The sequence below is a fragment of the Bubalus bubalis genome, chromosome 18, assembly GCF_019923935.1.
Source record: "Bubalus bubalis isolate 160015118507 breed Murrah chromosome 18, NDDB_SH_1, whole genome shotgun sequence".
Classification (NCBI taxonomy): Eukaryota; Metazoa; Chordata; class Mammalia; order Artiodactyla; family Bovidae; genus Bubalus; species Bubalus bubalis.
This window is the reverse complement of record NC_059174.1, coordinates 30,778,236-30,797,425: the sequence shown is the minus strand read 5'-3', so window position 1 is coordinate 30,797,425 and position 19,190 is coordinate 30,778,236.

The following is a 19,190-nucleotide window of genomic DNA, read 5'->3' as shown; positions in this document are numbered from 1 at the left end:
TTAGCAATCTCAAAAGTAATCTGTGATCCAAGATGATGTCAAGTAGGAATGTGATTGGGCACCATGGAAATAAGCAATCTTAAATTGAATATGTCCTTGAATATATAAACACTTGCCACCACTCACCCTCTTCTTCTACTGTTCTTTATCGCTTTATTTAGGGATACATTATTGAGGTATAGAGGCTGCTCAGGTGTTCCTAGTGGTAAAGAATCTGCCTGACAAGAGATGCAGGTTCAGAAAGATATCCTGGAGTATGAAACAGCACCCCACTCCAGTATTCTTGCCTGGAAAATTCATGGGCAGATAAACCTGGCGGGCTACAGTCCACTGGGCCGCAAAGACTTGGATACGACTGAGTGACAAAGCACACACACAGTGAGGTATAATGTACATACACTAAAATTCACCTTCCCGGTATTTTGACAAATACCTGGAGTATTGTTCTTGCCACTAGTCTCTTTGTCCCTCAATGAAGTGCTTTTATTGTTAGATCAATGTGATGACATCCAGGATAAATTCCTTGCCATTTTATGTCTTTTCTTTGATTATAAACTAATAGCCTTAAAGAGAAAGGGGGTAGAAAAATATTTTGTTTCTGGAAATAAGAAGCAAGATGTTTAGTGAATTGGCAAATATTCTTCTTTAAATTTTTTATGGAAGTAGAGTTGATTTATGACACTAGTTTCAGGCATACAACATAGTGATTCAAAGTTTTATAGATTATATTACATTTAAAGTTATTATAAAGTGTTGCCTATATTCTTTGTGCCATACAATATATGCTTATAGCTTATTTATTTTATACATAGTAGTTTACACCTCTTAATCTCCTACCCCTACCTTGTCCCTCCCCTATTTCTTCCCCCTGCTGGTAACCACTGTTCTTTTCTCTATATACGTAGCTCTGTTTCTGTTTTGTTATCATCTTTTGTTTATTATTTAGATTAAATATATGCCATAACATACAGTATTTGCCTCTCTCTGTTGATTTATTTTTCTAAGCATAATACCTCCCAGGTCCTGCCATGTTATTGCACGTGACAAAATTTCATTCTCTTGTATGGCTGAGTAATAGTCCATAGTGTGTGTGTGTGTATGTGTATGTGTGTGTGTGTATATATGTACATAGACCCCACATCATCCACTGAGGGGCATTTGGGTTGCTTCCATGTCTTGGTTATTGTAAATACTGCTGCTATTGACTGTGTGGATCACAATAAACTGTGGAAAATTCTGAAAGAGATGGGAATACCAGACCACCTGACCTGCCTCTTGAGAAATTTGTATGCAGGTCAGGAAGCAACAGTTAGAACTGGACATGGAACAACAGACTGGTTCCAAATAGGAAAAGGAGAACGTCAAGGCTGTATATTGTCACCCTGTTTATTTAACTTATATGCAGAGTACATCATGAGAAATGCTGGACTGGAAGAAAAACAAACTGGAATCAAGATTGCCGGGAGACATATCAATAACCTCAGATATGCAGATGACACCACCCTTATGGCAGAAAGTGAAGAGGAACTCAAAAGCCTCTTGATGAAAGTGAAAGTGGAGAGTGAAAAAGTTGGCTTAAAGCTCAACATTCAGAAAATGAAGATCATAGCATCCGGTCCCACCACTTCATGGGAAATAGATGGGAAAACAGTGTCAGACTTTATTTTTCTGGGCTCCAAAATCACTACAGATGGTGACTGCAGCCATGAAATTAAAAGACGCTTACTCCTTGGAAGGAAAGTTATGACCAACCTAGAGAGCATATTGAAAAGCAGAGACATTACTTTGCCAACAAAGGTTCGTCTAGTCAAGGCTATGGTTTTTCCTGTGGTCAGGTATGGATGTGAGAGTTGGACTGTGAAGCAGGCTGAGCGACGAAGAATTGATGCTTTTGAACTGTGGTGTTGGAGAAGACTCGTGAGAGTCCCTTGGACTGCAAGGAGATCCAACCAGTCCATTCTGAAGGAGATCAGCCCTGGGATTTCTTTGGAAGGAAGGATGCTAAAGCTGAAACTCCAGTACTTTGGCCACCTCATGTGAAGAGTTGACTCATTGGAAAAGACTCTGATGCTGGGAGGGATTGGGGGCAGGAGGAGAAGGGGACGACAGAGGATGAGATGGCTGGATGGCATCACTGACTCGATGGACGTGAGTCTGAGTGAACTCCGGGAGTTGGTGATGGACAGGGAGGCCTGGCGTGCTGCGATTCATGGGGTCACAAAGAGTCGGACACGACTGAGCAACTGATCTGATCTGATCTGATGAGCATTAGGGCACATGCATCATTTTAAATTAGTGTTTTCCTTTTTTCCAGATATATTCGCAGAAGTGGAATTGCTAGATCATATGGTGATTCTATTCTTATTTTGTTGAGAAACCTCCTTACTGTTTTCCATTGTGGCCATACCAACTAACATTCTCACCATCAGTGTATACTATGGTTCCCTTTTCTCCACATCCTTACCAACATTTGTTATTTATGGTCTCTTGGATGACAGCCATTCTGATGTATGTGAGGTGATATCTCATTGTTGTTTTTCTTTGTATTTCTCTGATTAGCGATATTAGCATCCTTTCATTCACCTATTGGCTGTCTGTATGTCTTCTTTGAAAAAAATGTCTATTCAGGTCATCTGCCCATTTTCTAATTTTTTTAATATGGAATTGTATGGACTATTTATATATTTTATATATTAAACACTTGTCTGTCATATCATTTGCAAATATTTCTCCCCATTCAGTAGATTCTCTATGCATTTTATAGATTGTTTCCTTTGTTGTGTAAAAGCTTTTAAATTTAATTGAGGTGTCATCTAGTTAGCTTTACTTTTGTTTTGCTTTAGGAGACAGATCAAAAGAATTTTTTGCTATAATTTATGTCAAAGAGTGTTCTATGTTTTCTTCTAGAAGTTTTATGATTTCTGGTCTTATATTTAGGCCTTTAAACCATGTTGAGTTTATTGTTGTATATGGTGTAAGAAAATGTCATAATTTAAATCTTTTACATGCAGTTTTCCAGTTTTCCCAGCACTGTTTATTTGAAGAGACTCTTTTCTCCATTGTAAGTTCTTGGGTTAGCAAAATTCTTCAACATTGAAGTAGCATTAGGGCTACATGTGTTTTCTTTGAATTCTTCTGTCTAGGTTTATGTATGATTAAATACATACACACAAAGACATCTCCATCACCTTAGGGAAGTGAAGAAGTGAAGTGAAGTCGCGCAGTCGTGTCCAGCTCTTTGCAACCCCATGGACTATAGCCTACCAGGCTTCTCAGACCATGGGATTTTCCAGGCAAGAATACTGGAGTGGGTTGCCATTTCCTTCTCCAGGGGATCTTCCCGACCCAGGGATAGAACCCGGGTCTCCCGCATTGTAGGCAGACGCTTTACCCTCTGAGCCACCAGGGAAGCCCCCCATCATCTTAGGTCCTGCTTATAAAAATCTCTGTGCATATTCGCTAAAATATTTAACAAAATACTCATATCTACCAAGTAGGAAGCTTGTGACTATAGGATATCCCACAATATGTGAGAGTGAAGGAAACGTCACTGAAAAAAAAGTAGCCTAAATGCAACCAATTCAGAATTATTTTTTATCCTACTTTTATGAAGAGCTTATAGCTGAAAATGTTTTTCAAATGGTGATATTAGTACCTTATTCAAAGATGTACCCATTTATTCAAGCCAATCTAGATTTTAAGGCAATTAATAATCTAGGTATAAAAATGAACAGATACAGTTCTCTTAACAGACAGATTTTGGGGAGTTCATTGAGGAAAAAAAGATGAAGATTAAAAAGGTAAATGGTCATAGCCTACAGGGCTTGCATTTTGTAAGGCTCCAAAAGTAAATTTACTTAATAGTAGCCACCTTCTCAAGAACTTTTGGCTTTTCTTTTTTATTTATTTATTGAAAGAAAAAGGACCCCCAACTTTGGATGACAACAGGATGCTGTCACTTGTACAATGCAAGGAAATCTGAAAAGTTTTGAGTTACTGTGTGTGAAAGGGACTCCTAGTTTTTAACTGATAAAAATTCCATTTTTGCAGTGTCATTTTTTATTTAATCTCATACAATTCTGAAACAACCCTGAGAAGTTGCAAGGGTATGCAAGTTAAAACACAAGAGCTCAAGAAAATTCATGAACCCATTACCTCTCTTTTTAGAGAATCTAAGGATCAATAGTTTTGACTTGACCATGTTCAGTTAGTTACTAAGAAGCAAGGAAAACACTCAGGCTTCTTAGATCCCAGTCTCAAACTCTTTGAGCTACATATGGATAGATATAAATATAGAGTCACATTTAATACCTTTTAAACATTCTCTGTATAGTATTTAGATAGAGGGAGAGGGTCAGAGAATTTGTTCATTCAAAAATGACTAAGATTCATTGTGTTCTATCATATACACTCATTTGATGCAAACTATGAAGTCTCGAGTATCTTTTTCTTCTCTTTTCCATATAACATATTTGACACTTTTACAAAGAGTTCTGCTTCAAATAAAAAGGGGAAGATTTGTATTGTTACTTGATGAATGTAGAGAATAATAGTGGATGAATAAAATCTTTCTCTCCATTTGGAAAAGAAAAAAATGATCTGAGATTACCAAAAGCAAGTAGCCATATTACAAATATGATTCATAAAAACAAACAAGTAAACAGAAAACTAGATCTGTTCCTAATTGTTGACTAATTTTGAAACAGATGTGCTAATTAGAGACTCTAAAAGAACAAGAAAGACCCATGTTCCAAAAGGGAAATAAGAGACATTTTGTTTGACTGAAAATAAGACTGAAAGTTAGAGAAACAACTATTACTTTTAATGGACAGTCAAATTATAAGAAATCTGCTTAAACTGAAATTGGAAATGAAAGTTCCCACTAAGATGGCAAGAATACACAGAAGAACTGTACAAAAAAGATCTTCACGACCCAGATAATCACAATGTGTGATCACTGACCTAGAGCCAGACATCCTGGAATGTGAAGTCAAGTGGGCCTTAGAAAGCATCACTACGAACAAAGCTAGTGGAGGTGATGGAATTCCAGTTGAACTATTCCAAATCCTGAAAGATGATGCTGTGAAAGTGCTGCACTCAATTTGCCAGCAAATTTGGAAAACTCAGTAGTGGCCACAGGACTGGAAAAAGTCAGTTTTCATTCCAATCCCAAAGAAAGGCAATGCCAAAGAATGCTCAAACTACTGCACAATTGCACTTATTTCACACACTAGTAAAGTAATGCTCAAAATTCTCCAAGCCAGGCTTCAGCAGTATGTGAACCGTGAACTTCCTAATGTTCAAGCTGGTTTTAGAAAAGGCAGAGGAACCAGAGATCAAATTGCCAACATCCGCTGGATCATGGAAAAAGCAAGAGAGTTCCAGAAAAACATCTATATTTGCTTTATTGACTATGCCAAAGCCTTTGACTGTGTGGATCACAATAAACTGTGGAAAGTTCTGAAAGGGACGGGAATACCAGACCACCTGATCTGCCTCTTGAGAAATTTGTATGCAGGTCAGGAAGCAACAGTTAGAACTGGACATGGAACAACAGACTGGTTCCAAATAGGAAAAGGAGAACGTCAAGGCTGTATATTGTCACCCTGTTTATTTAACTTATATGCAGAGTACATCATGAGAAATGCTGGACTGGAAGAAACACAAACTGGAATCAAGATTGCTGGGAGAAATATCAATAACCTCAGATATGCAGATGACACCACCCTTATGGCAGAAAGTGAAGAGGAACTCAAAGGCCTCTTGATGAAAGTGGAGAGTGAAAAAGTTGGCTTAAAGCTCAACATTCAGAAAATGAAGATCATGGCATCTGGTCCCACCACTTCATGGGAAATAGATGGGGAAACAGTGTCAGACTTTATTTTTCTGGGCTCCAAAATCACTAAAGATGGTGACTGCAGCCATGAAATTAAAAGACGCTTACTCCTTGGAAGGAAAGTTATGACCAACCTAGAGAGCATATTGAAAAGCAGAGACATTACTTTGCCAACAAAGGTTCGTCTAGTCAAGGCTATGGTTTTTCCTGTGGTCAGGTATGGATGTGAGAGTTGGACTGTGAAGAAGGCTGAGCGCCAAAGAATTGATGCTTTTGAACTGTGGTGTTGGAGAAGACTCGTGAGAGTCCCTTGGACTGCAAGGAGATCCAACCAGTCCATTCTGAAGGAGATCAGCCCTGGGATTTCTTTGGAAGGAAGGATGCTAAAGCTGAAACTCCAGTACTTTGGCCACCTCATGTGAAGAGTTGACTCATTGGAAAAGACTCTGATGCTGGGAGGGATTGGGGGCAGGAGGAGAAGGGGACGACAGAGGATGAGATGGCTGGATGGCATCACTGACTCGATGGACGTGAGTCTGAGTGAACTCCGGGAGTTGGTGATGGACAGGGAGGCCTGGCGTGCTGCGATTCATGGGGTCGCAAAGAGTCGGACACAGCTGAGCGACTGACCTGATCTGATAGTATAGCTTGAGTAAAATAGGATCTCTGTTGCCAGCCAGAAAGGTCTTATGGCCAGTCAAAAATGTCTTTTCTTTTTAAAAGAATCTGAATGAAATTTAGCAAAAGTGAGTCAAGGCAGAAATATACTCTTAGAACTCTTACAATGACCATGATAACAAAAGTTTTGTGAAATATCCATGTTGTCTTTATATTGCTATTCTAAGAAATAGAACTGGCAATAATAAAGAAATCAAAGTTTCTCAAAGAAGCCGACATAAATTGAAAGAGGCTGAAACACAAGTCAGTGAATTGACTGTCATTGGAGTATTCAAATATGTGTATGATAAGAATTTAAATTTCACAGAGGAATTGGAGTCATTGACTTCCAAAATCCCTTCTAAATGCTTGGATAGCATGACTTGACTGTACTGAGCCCTCTTTTCAAAAAGAATAAACACAAAAGTTATAAAAGAACATAATCTTATAAGTATTCTCCAGATGGTACACATAAAACATTTACTTTTCCTAAGTTAACACATTCATGAGTCATCCCATGAGAAAAAATGGTATTTTTCATGAAATACTTGCCAAGTTGTATGACAGTTTTCTCAGAAATGTCATTCTACCTGTTCTAATTATTACCACTGACAGGCTGTATTTGGAGGCAATATGTGAAGACATTGTTTCTCTAACTGGATATGAATAAATAATGAGGCTTTTAAGTAATGTCAATATAAAGGCTATAACAAGTCTTAGTAACTTTTTATTTGATTGCTCTAAACTTCCATTTTTAACATCTATCACACTGCTTTCTCATAACAGATATTTAAGATGTCTTGATGAATTAACAAAGGAATAAATTAATGTACATGTAATCCTTGGTAAATGCACATTTATTTACTTATTTCTTGAGCAATTATTGGGATTCCACCTTGTTCTATGCCCTAAGATGGAGGGACATGCAATGATTTTTAAAAATACATAATAAAGAAAAATATAAGAGTTTCCCTAAAAGAAATACTAGTCAAGCTGGCATTCAGAGAAAAGTGAAAGTAAGATGACATTAATAAGAATAGTTAGAATACAAAGTGGAAATAGTAAGTGCCATTAGAGAAATTTTTGTAAAAAGTGAGAAGTCAAGAAATAGATGATAACCCATCCCTGCAATAAATTGTGCTATGTGGTGACTATTCCAATTACAGTGTTAGTTTATAATGATTGTTTTTCCAGTTTTTTTTTTCTTTTCATCTTAAATATTTGTTTAGAAATGGGGTCATAATTCTAGTTTTTCCCTTTACTTTCTCAGCAATAATATATGATTTCTTAGAAAACAGCTATTTGGTACTAGACTAGCATTTTAAAAATTATGTTAAAAGTGTGTTAACTGTGCAACTCGCATATATACAATTTCTGCCAGACATCAGGGGGATCAAATTCTATCTGCTGAACTAAATTACACACAGAGACAAGAAGGTCTGGGTGGTTTTTGTTTTTTTTTTTTCCCTCTTGTCACTACACACAAGTCCTAAAATAGCCTCTCTTTCAGGTCAAAATAGTCACAACAGAGGCTTTTCAGTTGCTTTTCAGGCACGTATTACAGTTACAGAAGATTTTCACATAATCAAAGTTGGGTATTTCTAGAGAGATCAAAAGAGATGGTGAAGTGGAGAGCAGGTGCACCAGCCTTCTTAGAGGATCTGAGAATGCAATTAATCAGAAAATGAGCCCTTATAGAACCAGGCTTCCTGAACAGATGAGCACAACAAAAGCCACTGAGAAGTGAGGTGGCCAAGGGCCACTCCTGAATGGAGTGTGCACACCGGCATCTGCCCTGTTCTTTAACTTTAGGAAGAGAGAGAGGATTCAATAGAGACAGCAGAGTCAAAACAATTATGCAAATACAGGAAACTCCAGGAGATGAAAGATAAGACTGCTTTCACAAAGGCTCTTGTAACAGTAGAGATTTTCCCTTTCTTTCTCAATAGCACCAACCTAGGGCTGAAAAAGATGGATAGCAACAGGAGCAACTCAAGCAAAATTAAAAAGCTTCATGGCTTAGTCACTTGACATTAATATGGCAAATTCAAAAGCTACTTCAGTAGGGGATAAAGTTACAGTCACACAATTTTCTTAGCTTTGTCAATTATTTGTCAGTGCGAGTGAGAACTAGGTACTTAAACTCGCTGACTTTCTAATCACTTTTAAAATGCCAATAATAATAATAGTTGTAGTAGTGGTAGCAGTAGTGATAGTGGTAAAATATATATTTTTTAAAATATACTTTCTTTATAGAGCTATTAGGAGGATTAGCCATGAGTGAATTAACCACCTGGCTCATGCAATGGATTTATTATGTAATAGCTGCCATCAAAAATCCATGGTAATAATTTATTCACCAAATATGTGTTAAGCCACTCGGTATGCACAGGATTTACAAGGGTGTCGTAACCTCTGTTCTCAAGGGATTTATATCTTGCAGGAAAGCTCCGATAAGTTAATGGGTAACGCAGGTAAATGGAACAGGTAGCCCAGTCCAATGGCAACTTGAGACATCTGTTACAAGTAGTGCTTGGACTGCTGGTGGGAATGAAAGGTGAAGGGGGTGGAAAAGACATTAAGGAGCACAAAGTTTTTAAAACATCATGTGCTAGCTCCTGGACATGAGTATGGCTAAACCATACCACTGTAGCACAAGCTACGAAGCCTGTTTTCTAGACCTTGATAAATGTTTGTTAGTTGCATGTCTTTGGGAGAGTAATTCTTGGGCACAGTTTTACAATCATTGAAAGGTGTATATTAATCCTAAATTAAAGAGTTATCGAGATATTAAAAGAGACATTTTATATAGTGTCCCTAGTAAAATGTTAGTTATATTATTATTGATATTTTACCACTATTAGCACTGTTACTATTAGCATATCATTATCATCATCATCTAGGGAACTATATAATATTTTGGCTGACAAGGAGAGTGCTTAATACAAAATCTCCATGCTGACTTGACACTCCACATTTGTTCATTATGGAAATGGCATTCATCAACATTACTTGCAGAAAAGGTCAGATTGAGTCCTGATTCTAAGACCTTTGCAAAACTCAATACTATATATATATATATATGTATGTATGCTATGCTATGCTAAGTCGCTTCAGTCGTGTCCGACTCTGTGCGACCCCATAGACGGCAGCCCACCAGGCTTCCCTGTCCCTGGGATTCTCCAGGCAAGAACACTGGAGTGGGTTGCCATTTTCTTCTCCAGTGCATGAAAGTGAAAAGTGAAAGTGAAGTCGCTCAGTCGTGTCCGACTCTTAGTGACCCCATGGACTGCAGCCTACCAGGCTCCTCTGTCCATGGAATTTTCCAGGCAAGAGTACTGGAGTGGGGTGCCATTGCCTTCTCTGATATGTATGTATGTATGTGTGTGTGTATATATATCTATATATGTGTGCGTATAACACATGTGTGTATATGTGTGCATGTATATGTGTGTGTGTGTGGATATATAATTCCCCACTCCTCCAGTGCTGGGAACATGTGAGAAGTCTGATGACATTGCTCAGGACTCCTGGCACCTCTCACATACACCACAGTGACGTTTGCACTTACAAGAATCAATCACATAACTATCTACTGTCAAGACCAGGCACTGATCCCAGGCCTCAAGTTAAATGAGGGATTTTCTACTCGGGCTCCGAAGATCTGCAAATAACACTTTCACACATTGAACAACATAGCAAGTAGCTAAAATTCTACTTATTTAAATCAGAGAGAGAAACAAAATTAAAAATGAACTTGATCATTTTAAGACAGAGATGAAAGGGCATAAGCATTTCAATTCTGGGGACTGTTTTTAAAAAATAGTCATGATTCTTGAACCATTGTTTAGCTCTCAAAGAATTTTGGTACTTTAGGAGCCATTATATATGTTATCTCTTTGAGAGGAATTTCTATCCATCCATAAACATCAGTTCAGTAGCTAAGTCATGTCTTACTGATTGTGACCCCATGGATTGCAGCACCCCAGGCTTCCCGGTCCATCACCAACTCCCAGAGCTTGCTCAAACTCATGCCCATCAAGTAGGTGATGTCCAATCAACTCATCCTCTGACATCCCCGTCTGCTCCTGCCTTCAATCTTTCCCAGCATCAGGGTTTTTTTGTTTTTTTTTTTTTTTTTTCCCCCAATAAGTCAGTTCTTCAAATCAGGTGGGCAGAGTACTGGAGTTTCAGCTTCAGCATTAGTCCTTCCAATGAATATGCATGACTGATTACCCTTAGAGTTGACTGGTTTGATCTCCTTGCAGTCCAAGGGACTCTCAGTTTTCTCCAACACCACAGTTCAAAAGCATCAATTCTTTGGTGCTCAGCTTTCTTTATAGTCCAACTCTCTCATCTGTACATGACTACTGGAAAAACCATAGCCTTGACTAGATGGACCTTTGTTGGCAAAGTAATGTTTCTTCTTTTTAATATGCTGTCTAGGGTGGTCATAGCTTTTCTTCTAAGGAGCAAGGATCTTTTAATTTCATGGCTGCAATCATCATCTACAGTGATTGTGGAGCCCAAGAAAATAAAGTCTGTGACAGTTTCCACAGTTTCCCCATCTATTTGACATGAAGTGATGGGACTGGATGCCATGAACTTTGTTTTTTGAATGTTGAGTTTTAAACCAGCTTTTTCACTCTCCTCCTTCACTTTTATCAAGAGGCTCTTTAGTCCTTCTTCTCTTTCTGCCATAAAGGTGGTTTCATCTGTATATCTGAGGTTATTGATATTTCTCCCAGCAGTCTTGATTCCAGCTTGTGCTTCATCCAGTCCAGCATTTAGAATGATATACTCTGCATAGAAGTTAAATAAGCAGGGTGACAGCATACAACCTTGATGTACTCCTTTCCCAATTTGGAACCAGTCTGTTGTTCCATATCCAGTTCTAACTGTTGCTTCCTGACCTGCATACAGATTTCTCAGGAGGCAGGTAAGGTGGTCTGGTATTCCCATCTCTTTCAGAATTTTCCACAGTTTGTGCTGATTCACACAGTCAAAGGCTTTGGTGTACTCAACAAAGTAGAAGTAGATGTTTTTCTGGAACTCTTTTGCTCTTTGGATAATCCAACAGATGTTAGCAATTTGATCTCTTGTTCTTCTGACTTTTCTAAATCCAGCTTGAACATTTGGAAGTTCACAGTTCACGTATTGCTGAAGCCAGGCTTGGAGAATTTTGAGCATTACTTTGTTAGCGTATGAGATGAGTGCAATTTTGGAGTAGTCTGAACATTCTTTGGCATTGCCTTTCTTTGGGATTAGAATGAAAACTGACCTTTTCCAGTCCTGTGGCCACTGCTGAGTTTTGCAAATTTGCTGGCATATTGAGTGCAGCACTTTCACAGCATCATCTTTTATGATTTGAAATAGCTTGGCTGGAATTCCATCACCTCCACTAGCTCTGTTCATAGTGATTTTTCCTAAGGCCTGCTTGACTTTGCATTTCAGGATGTCTGGCTCTAGGTGAGTGATCACACCATCGTGGTTATCTGGGTCATGAAGATCTTTTTTGTACAGTACTTCTGTGTATTCTTGCCACCTCTTCTTAATATCTTCTGCTTCTGTTAGGTCTATATCATTTCTGTCCTTTATTGTAACCATCTTTGCATGAAATGGCACACCACTCCAGTACTCTTGCCTGGAAAATCCCATGGATGGAGGAGCCTGGTAGGCTGCAGTCCATGGGGTCGCTAAGAGTCAGATACGACTGAACGACTTCACTTTCACTTTTCACTTTCATGCACTGGAGAAGGAAATGGCAACTCACTCCAGTGTTCTTGCCTGGAGAATCTCAGGGATGGGGGAGCCTGGTGGGCTGCCGTCTATGGGGTCGCACAGAGTCGGACATGACTGAAGTGACTTAGCAGCAGCAGCAGCTTGCATGAAATATTCCCTTGATATCTCTTAATTTTTTGAAGCGATCTCTAGTCTTTCCCATTCTATTTTCCTCTCTTTCTTTCCATTGTTCACTGAGGAAGTCTTTCTTATCTCTCCTTGCTATTTGTTGGAGCTCTGCACTCATACATGCTTACCTTGCCTTTTCTCATGGCCATTACCTTCTCTTCTTTTCTGAGCTATTTGTAATTCCTCCTCCGAAAACCATTTTCTTTTCTGTATTTCTTTTTCTTGGGGATGGTCTTGGTCACTGCCTCCTGTACAATGTCACGAACCCCCATCCACAGTTCTTTAGGCACTCTTGTCTATGAAATCTAATCCTTTGAATCTATTTGTCACTTCCACTGTATAACCATAAGGGATTTGATTTGGGTCATACCTTAAAGGTCTAATGGTTTTCTCTACTTTCTTCAATTTAACTATGAATTTCACAATAAGCAGTTCATGATTTGAGCCACAGTCCACTCCCGGTCTTGTTTTTGCTGACTGTATAGAACTTCTCCATCTTTGGCTGCAAAGAATATAATCAATCTGATTTCAGTATTGACCATCTGGTGATGTCCACCTGTAGACTCTTCTCTTGTGTTGTTGGAAGAAGGTGTTCTCTTCCATGACCAGTGTGTTCTTTTGGCAAAACTCTGTTAGCCTTTCCCCACTTCATTTTTGTACTCCAAGGCCAAATTTGCTTGTTACTCCAGGTATCTCTTGACTTCCTTCTTTTGCATTCCAGCCACCTATGATGAAAAGGACATCTTTTTTAGGTGTTAGTTCTAGAAGGTCTGTAGGTCATCATAGAACCATTCAACTTCATTTTCTTCAGCATTACTGGTTGGGGCATAGATTTGGATTACTGCGATAATGAATGGTTTGCCTTGGAAATGAACAGAGATCAATCTGTCATTTTTGAAATTGCATCCAAGTACTGCATTTCAGACACTTGTTGACTATGAGGGCTACTCCATTTCCTCCAAGGGATTCTTACCCACAGTGTAGTTCAGTTCAGTTCAGTCACTCGGTCGTGTCCGACTCTTTGCGACCCCATGAATCGCAGCACACCAGGCCTCCCTGTCCATCACCAACTCCCAGAGTTCACCCAGACTCACGTCCATCGAGTCAGTGATGCCATCCAGCCATCTCATCCTCTGTCATTCCCTTCTCCTCCTGCCCCCAATCCCTCCCAGCATCAGAGTCTTTTCCAATGAGTCAACTCTTCTCATGAGGTGGCCCAGAGTACTGGAGTTTCAGCTTTAGCATCATTCCTTCCAAAGAAATCCCAGGGCTGATCTCCTTTAGAATGGACTGGTTGGATCTCCTTGCAGTCCAAGGGACTCGCAAGAGTCTTCTCCAACACCACACTTCAAAAGCATCAATTCTTCGGTGCTCAGCCTTCTTCACAGTCCAACTCTCACATCCATACATGACCACAGGAAAAACCATAGCCTTGACTAGATGAACCTTTGTTGACAAAGTAATGTCTCTGCTTTTCAATATGCTATCTAGGTTGGTCATAACTTTCCTTCCAAGGAGTAAGCGTCTTTTAATTTCATGGCTGCAGTCACCATCTGCAGTGATTTTGGAGCCCAAAAAAAGTCTGACACTGTTTCCCCATCTATTTCCCATGAAGCGATGGGACTGGATATAATGTTCATCTGAATTAAATTCACTCATTCCAGTCCAATTTAGGTCACTGATTCATAAAATGTTGATGTTCACTCTTGCCATTTCCTGTTTGAGGACTTCAGTTTCCCTTGATTCATGGATCTAACATTTTTAGGTTCCTATGCAATATTGCTCTTTACTGCATCATACTTTGCTTCTATCACCAGTCACATCCACAGCTGGGTGTTGTTTTTGCTCTAGCTCTGTCTCTTAATTCTGGAATTATTTCTCCCCTAATCTCCAGTAGCATATTGTGCACCTACTGACCTGGGGAGTTCATCATTCAGTGTCCTATCTTTTTCCCTTTTCATATTGTTTGTGGGGTTCTCAAGGCAAGAATACTGAAGTAGTTTACAATTCCCTTCTCCAGCGGACCACATTTTGTCAGAACTCTCCACCATGACCCGTCCATTTTAGGTGGCCCTACATGGCATGTCTCATAATTTTCATCGAGCCATGCCATGTAGGCTAACTCAGTGAAACTATGAGCTATGCTGTGTACATAAACACAACCAATTGAAAATTACCTCCAGTCCCTGGCAACTTATTCCTCCTTGCTTGGTTTTCAGTAAGATAAATATTTGGAACTTGACTAATCTACCTTCAATGTTATATTTACAAACTTATATTCTACAGTGACTTGCCTGTTATTCAGTCATTTGCTAACTGAATAATCCTTGACCTGGCACATACTACCTCTGTGCATTAATTTTTTATAAGTTTTTCGTATTGAGCTGTCATCAGTTTATAATATTTCGGTAGCTTCAGGTATACAGCAAAATGACTTATATATATATATATATATATATAAACATATGTGAGTGTGTGTGTGTGTGTGTCTGTGTGTATATATATATATATATATATATATATATATATATATATATATTGCTTTTTAGATTTTTTCCATTATAGGTTATTATGTTGAATATAGTTCTCTGTGCAATACAATAAATCCATGTTGTTTATCTTTTTATATTTAATCATGTATATTTGTTCATCCCATAGTTTCAATTTATCTTTTACCCCACTCCCTCTTTGGTAACCATAAATTTGTTTTCTGTTTCTATGAATCTGTTTCTGGTTTATAAATAAGTTTATTTATATTATTTTTCAGAATCCACATATAAGTGAAATCACATAGTATTGGTCTTTCTCTGTCTGACTTAATTCACTTCATATGCTCATCTCTAGGTCCATCCATTTCTTTATCAAATGGGGAGAATAATGATTCTTGACTTAAAAAAGAACTCAAACATTAAGTGAGTTAGTCCATGTCAAAGATTTATACCATTCCTTAGCACATGGTGAGCTAAATATAGTTATTCTCTTTCTCTGGATAGGTTATTCAAAATTATTTTCCCCATCCTAAAAAGATCAGTAAAATATCTGCCTGCAGAATTATTGGGAAGAATGCAAATTATCTACAGTTAGTGTCATCTACATTTGTGAGTACATATAGTCAATGAATGTTAGTTTGCTTTATGAGCCATGTCAATATTCCTGGCTAAAGTGATAGTTAATCTTAAACTCATAGTTGATAAAGTTCCAGATTTGGATGTTAAATACCACTTAAAGAAAACCACACTATTCTCAAAACTTAATGGGATAGTATTAATACAAGGTAAGGAGATACCCCATGCCCAAGGGCAAAGGAGAAGCCCCAGCAAGATGGTAGGAGGGGCAGATTGGAATTTAGAATCAAAGCCGATTCCTACCAGAAACACTTAGAGGGCTCAAAAAAACCTTGTGCGTACCAGGACACAAGGACCCCACAGAAACTGAGACAGAACTGTGTTTGAGCATCTCCTGTGGTGGTACAGGTCAGCAGTGGATTGCCACAGGGACGGGGGCTCTGGGTGCAACAAACTTGGGTATGGCATAAGCCCTCTTGGAGGAGGTCACCATTAACCCCACCAGAAAGCTGCCAGAACTTACACAGGACTGGGAAATAAACTCTTGGAGGGCATGAACAGAATCTTGTGTGCACCAGGACCCAGGAAATATGAGCAGTGATCTCACAAGAGACTGACCCAGACTTGTCTGAGAGTGTTCAGGAGTCTCCAGTGGAGGCGTGGGTTGGTGGTGGTCTGCTGCAGAGTTGGGGGCAACAGTGAGTGTAGCAGTACATGTATGAGATCTTTTGAAAGAGGTCACCACTATCTTCATTACCTCTACCATAGTTTGGCCCCAGGTAAGGGTCAGGAAGCAACAGTTAGAACTGGACATGGAACAACAGACTGGTTCCAAATAGGAAAAGGAGAACGTCAAGGCTGTATATTGTCACCCTGTTTATTTAACTTATATGCAGAGTACATCATGAGAAATGCTGGACTGGAAGAAGTGCAAGCTGGAATCAAGATTGCCAGGAGAAATATCAATAACCTCAGATATGCAGATGACACCACCCTTATGGCAGAAAGTGAAGAGGAACTAAGAGGCCTCTTGATGCAAGTGAAAGTGGAGAGTGAAAAAGTTGGCTTAAAGCTCAACATTCAGAAAATGAAGATCGTGGCATCCGGTCCCATCACTTCATGGGAAATAGATGGGGAAACAGTGTCAGACTTTATTTTTCTGGGCTCCAAAATCACTGCAGATGGTGACTGCAGCAATGAAATTAAAAGACGCTTACTCCTTGGAAGGAAAGTTATGACCAACTTAGAGAGCATATTCAAAAGCAGAGACATTACTTTGTCAACAAAGGTTCGTCTAGTCAAGGGTATGGTTTTTCCTGTGGTCATGTATGGATGTGAGAGTTGGACTGTGAAGAAGGCTGAGCACCGAAGAATTGATGCTTTTGAAGTGTGGTGTTGGAGAAGACTCTTGCGAGTCCCTTGGACTGCAAGGAGATCCAACCAGTCCATTCTAAAGGAGATCAGCCCTGGGATTTCTTTGGAAGGAATGATGCTAAAGCTGAAACTCCAGTACTCTGGGCCACCTCATGAGAAGAGTTGACTCATTGGAAAAGACTCTGATGCTGGGAGGGATTGGGGGCAAGAGGAGAAGGGGACGACAGAGGATGAGATGGCTGGATGGCATCACTGACTCGATGGATGTGAGTCTGGGTGAACTCCGGGAGTTGGTGATGGAGAGGGAGGCCTGGCGTGCTGCGATTCATGGGGTCGCAAAGAGTAGGACATGGCTGAGCAACTGAACTGAACCAATCTTATCACCTGGACCACAGCCTTGTCTAACTCAATAAAATTATGACCCATGCCATGTAGGGCCACCCAAGACGGATGGGTCATGGTGGAGAGTTCTAACAAAATGCGGTCCACTGGAAAAGGGAATGGTAAACCACTTCAGTATTCTTGCCTTGAGAACCCCATGAGCAGAATGAAAAGGGAAAAAGATAGGACACTGAAAGATGAACTCCCCAGGTCAGTAGGTGCCCAATATGCTACTGGAGATCAGGGGAGAAATAACTCCAGAAAGAATGAAGAGACAGAGCTAGAGCAAAAACGATACCCAGCTGTGGATGTGACTGGTGATTGAAGCAAAGTCTGATGCTATAAAGAGCAATATTGCATAGGAACCTAAAATGTTAGGTCCATAAATAAAGGCAAATTGAGAGTGGTCAAACAGAAAATGGCAAGAGTGAACGTCGACATTTTAGGAATCAGCGAACTAAAATGGACGGGAATGGGTGAATTAAACTCAGATGACCACTATATCTACTACTGTGAGCAAGAATCCCTTAGAAGCAATGGAGTAGCCATCATAGTCAACAAAACAGTCTGAAATGCAGTACTTGGATGCAATCTCAAAAATGACAGAATGATCTCTGTTCGTTTTCAAGGCAAATCATTCAATATCACGGTAATCTAAGTCTATGCCCCAACCAGTAATGCTGAAGAAGCTGAAGTTGAATCGTTCTATGAAGACCTACAAGACCTTCTAGAACTAACACTCCAAAAAGATGTCCTTTTCATTATAGAGGACTGGAATGCAAAAGTAGGAAGTCAAGAAACACCTGGAGTAACAGGCAAATTTGGCCTGGGAGTAAGGAATTAAGCAGGACAAAGGCTGATAGAGTTTTGCCAAAGGAATGCACTGGTCATAGCAAACACCCTCTTCCAACAACAGAAGAGAAGACTCTACACTCGACATCACCACTTGGTTAACACCAAAATCAGATTAATTATATTCTTTGCAGCCAACAAGGGAGAAGCTCTATACAGTTGACAAAAACAAGACCGGGAGCTGACTCTGACTCAGATCATGAACTCCTTATTGCCAAATTCAGAATTAAATTGAGAAAAAGTAGGGAAAACCACTAGACCATTAAGGTATGACCTAAATCAAATCCCTTACAATTATACAGTGAAAATGAGAAATAGATTCAAGGTATTAGATCTGATAGACAGAGGGCATGAAGAACAATGGATGGAGGTTCGTGACATTGTACAGGAGACAGGGATCAAGACCATCCCCAAGAAAAAGAAATGCAAAAAAGCAAAATGGCATCTGAGGAGGCCTTCCAAATTGCTGTGGAACGAAGAGATGCGAAAAGCAGAGAAAAGGAAAGATATACCCATTTGAATTCAGAGTTACGAAGAATAGCAATGATAGATAAGAAAGCCTTCCTCAGTGATCAGTGCAAAGAAACAAAGGAAAACAAAAGAATGGGGAAGACTAGAGATCTCTTCAAAAAATTAGAGATACCAAGGGAACTTTCAGGCAAAGATGGGCTCAATAAAGGGCAGAAATGGTATGGACCTAACAGAATCAGAAGATATTAAGAAGTGGTGGCAAGAATACACAGAACTGTACCAAAAAAGATCTTCATGACCCAGATAATAGTGATGGTATGATAACTCACCTAGAGCCAGACATCCTGGAATGCAAAGTCAAGAGGACCTTAGGAAGCATCACTATGAACAAAGCTAGTGGAGGTGATGGAATCCCAGCCAAGCTATTTGAAATCCTAAAAGATGATGCTGTGAAAGTGCTGCAGTCAATAAGCCAGCAAATTTGTAAAACTCACCAGTGGCTACAGGACTGGAAAATGTCAGTTTTCATTCCAATCCCCAAGAAAGGCAATGCCAAAGAATGTTCAAACTACTGCACAATTGCACTCATCTCACACACTAGTAAAGTAATGCTCAAAATCCTCCATCCAGGCTTCATCAGAACA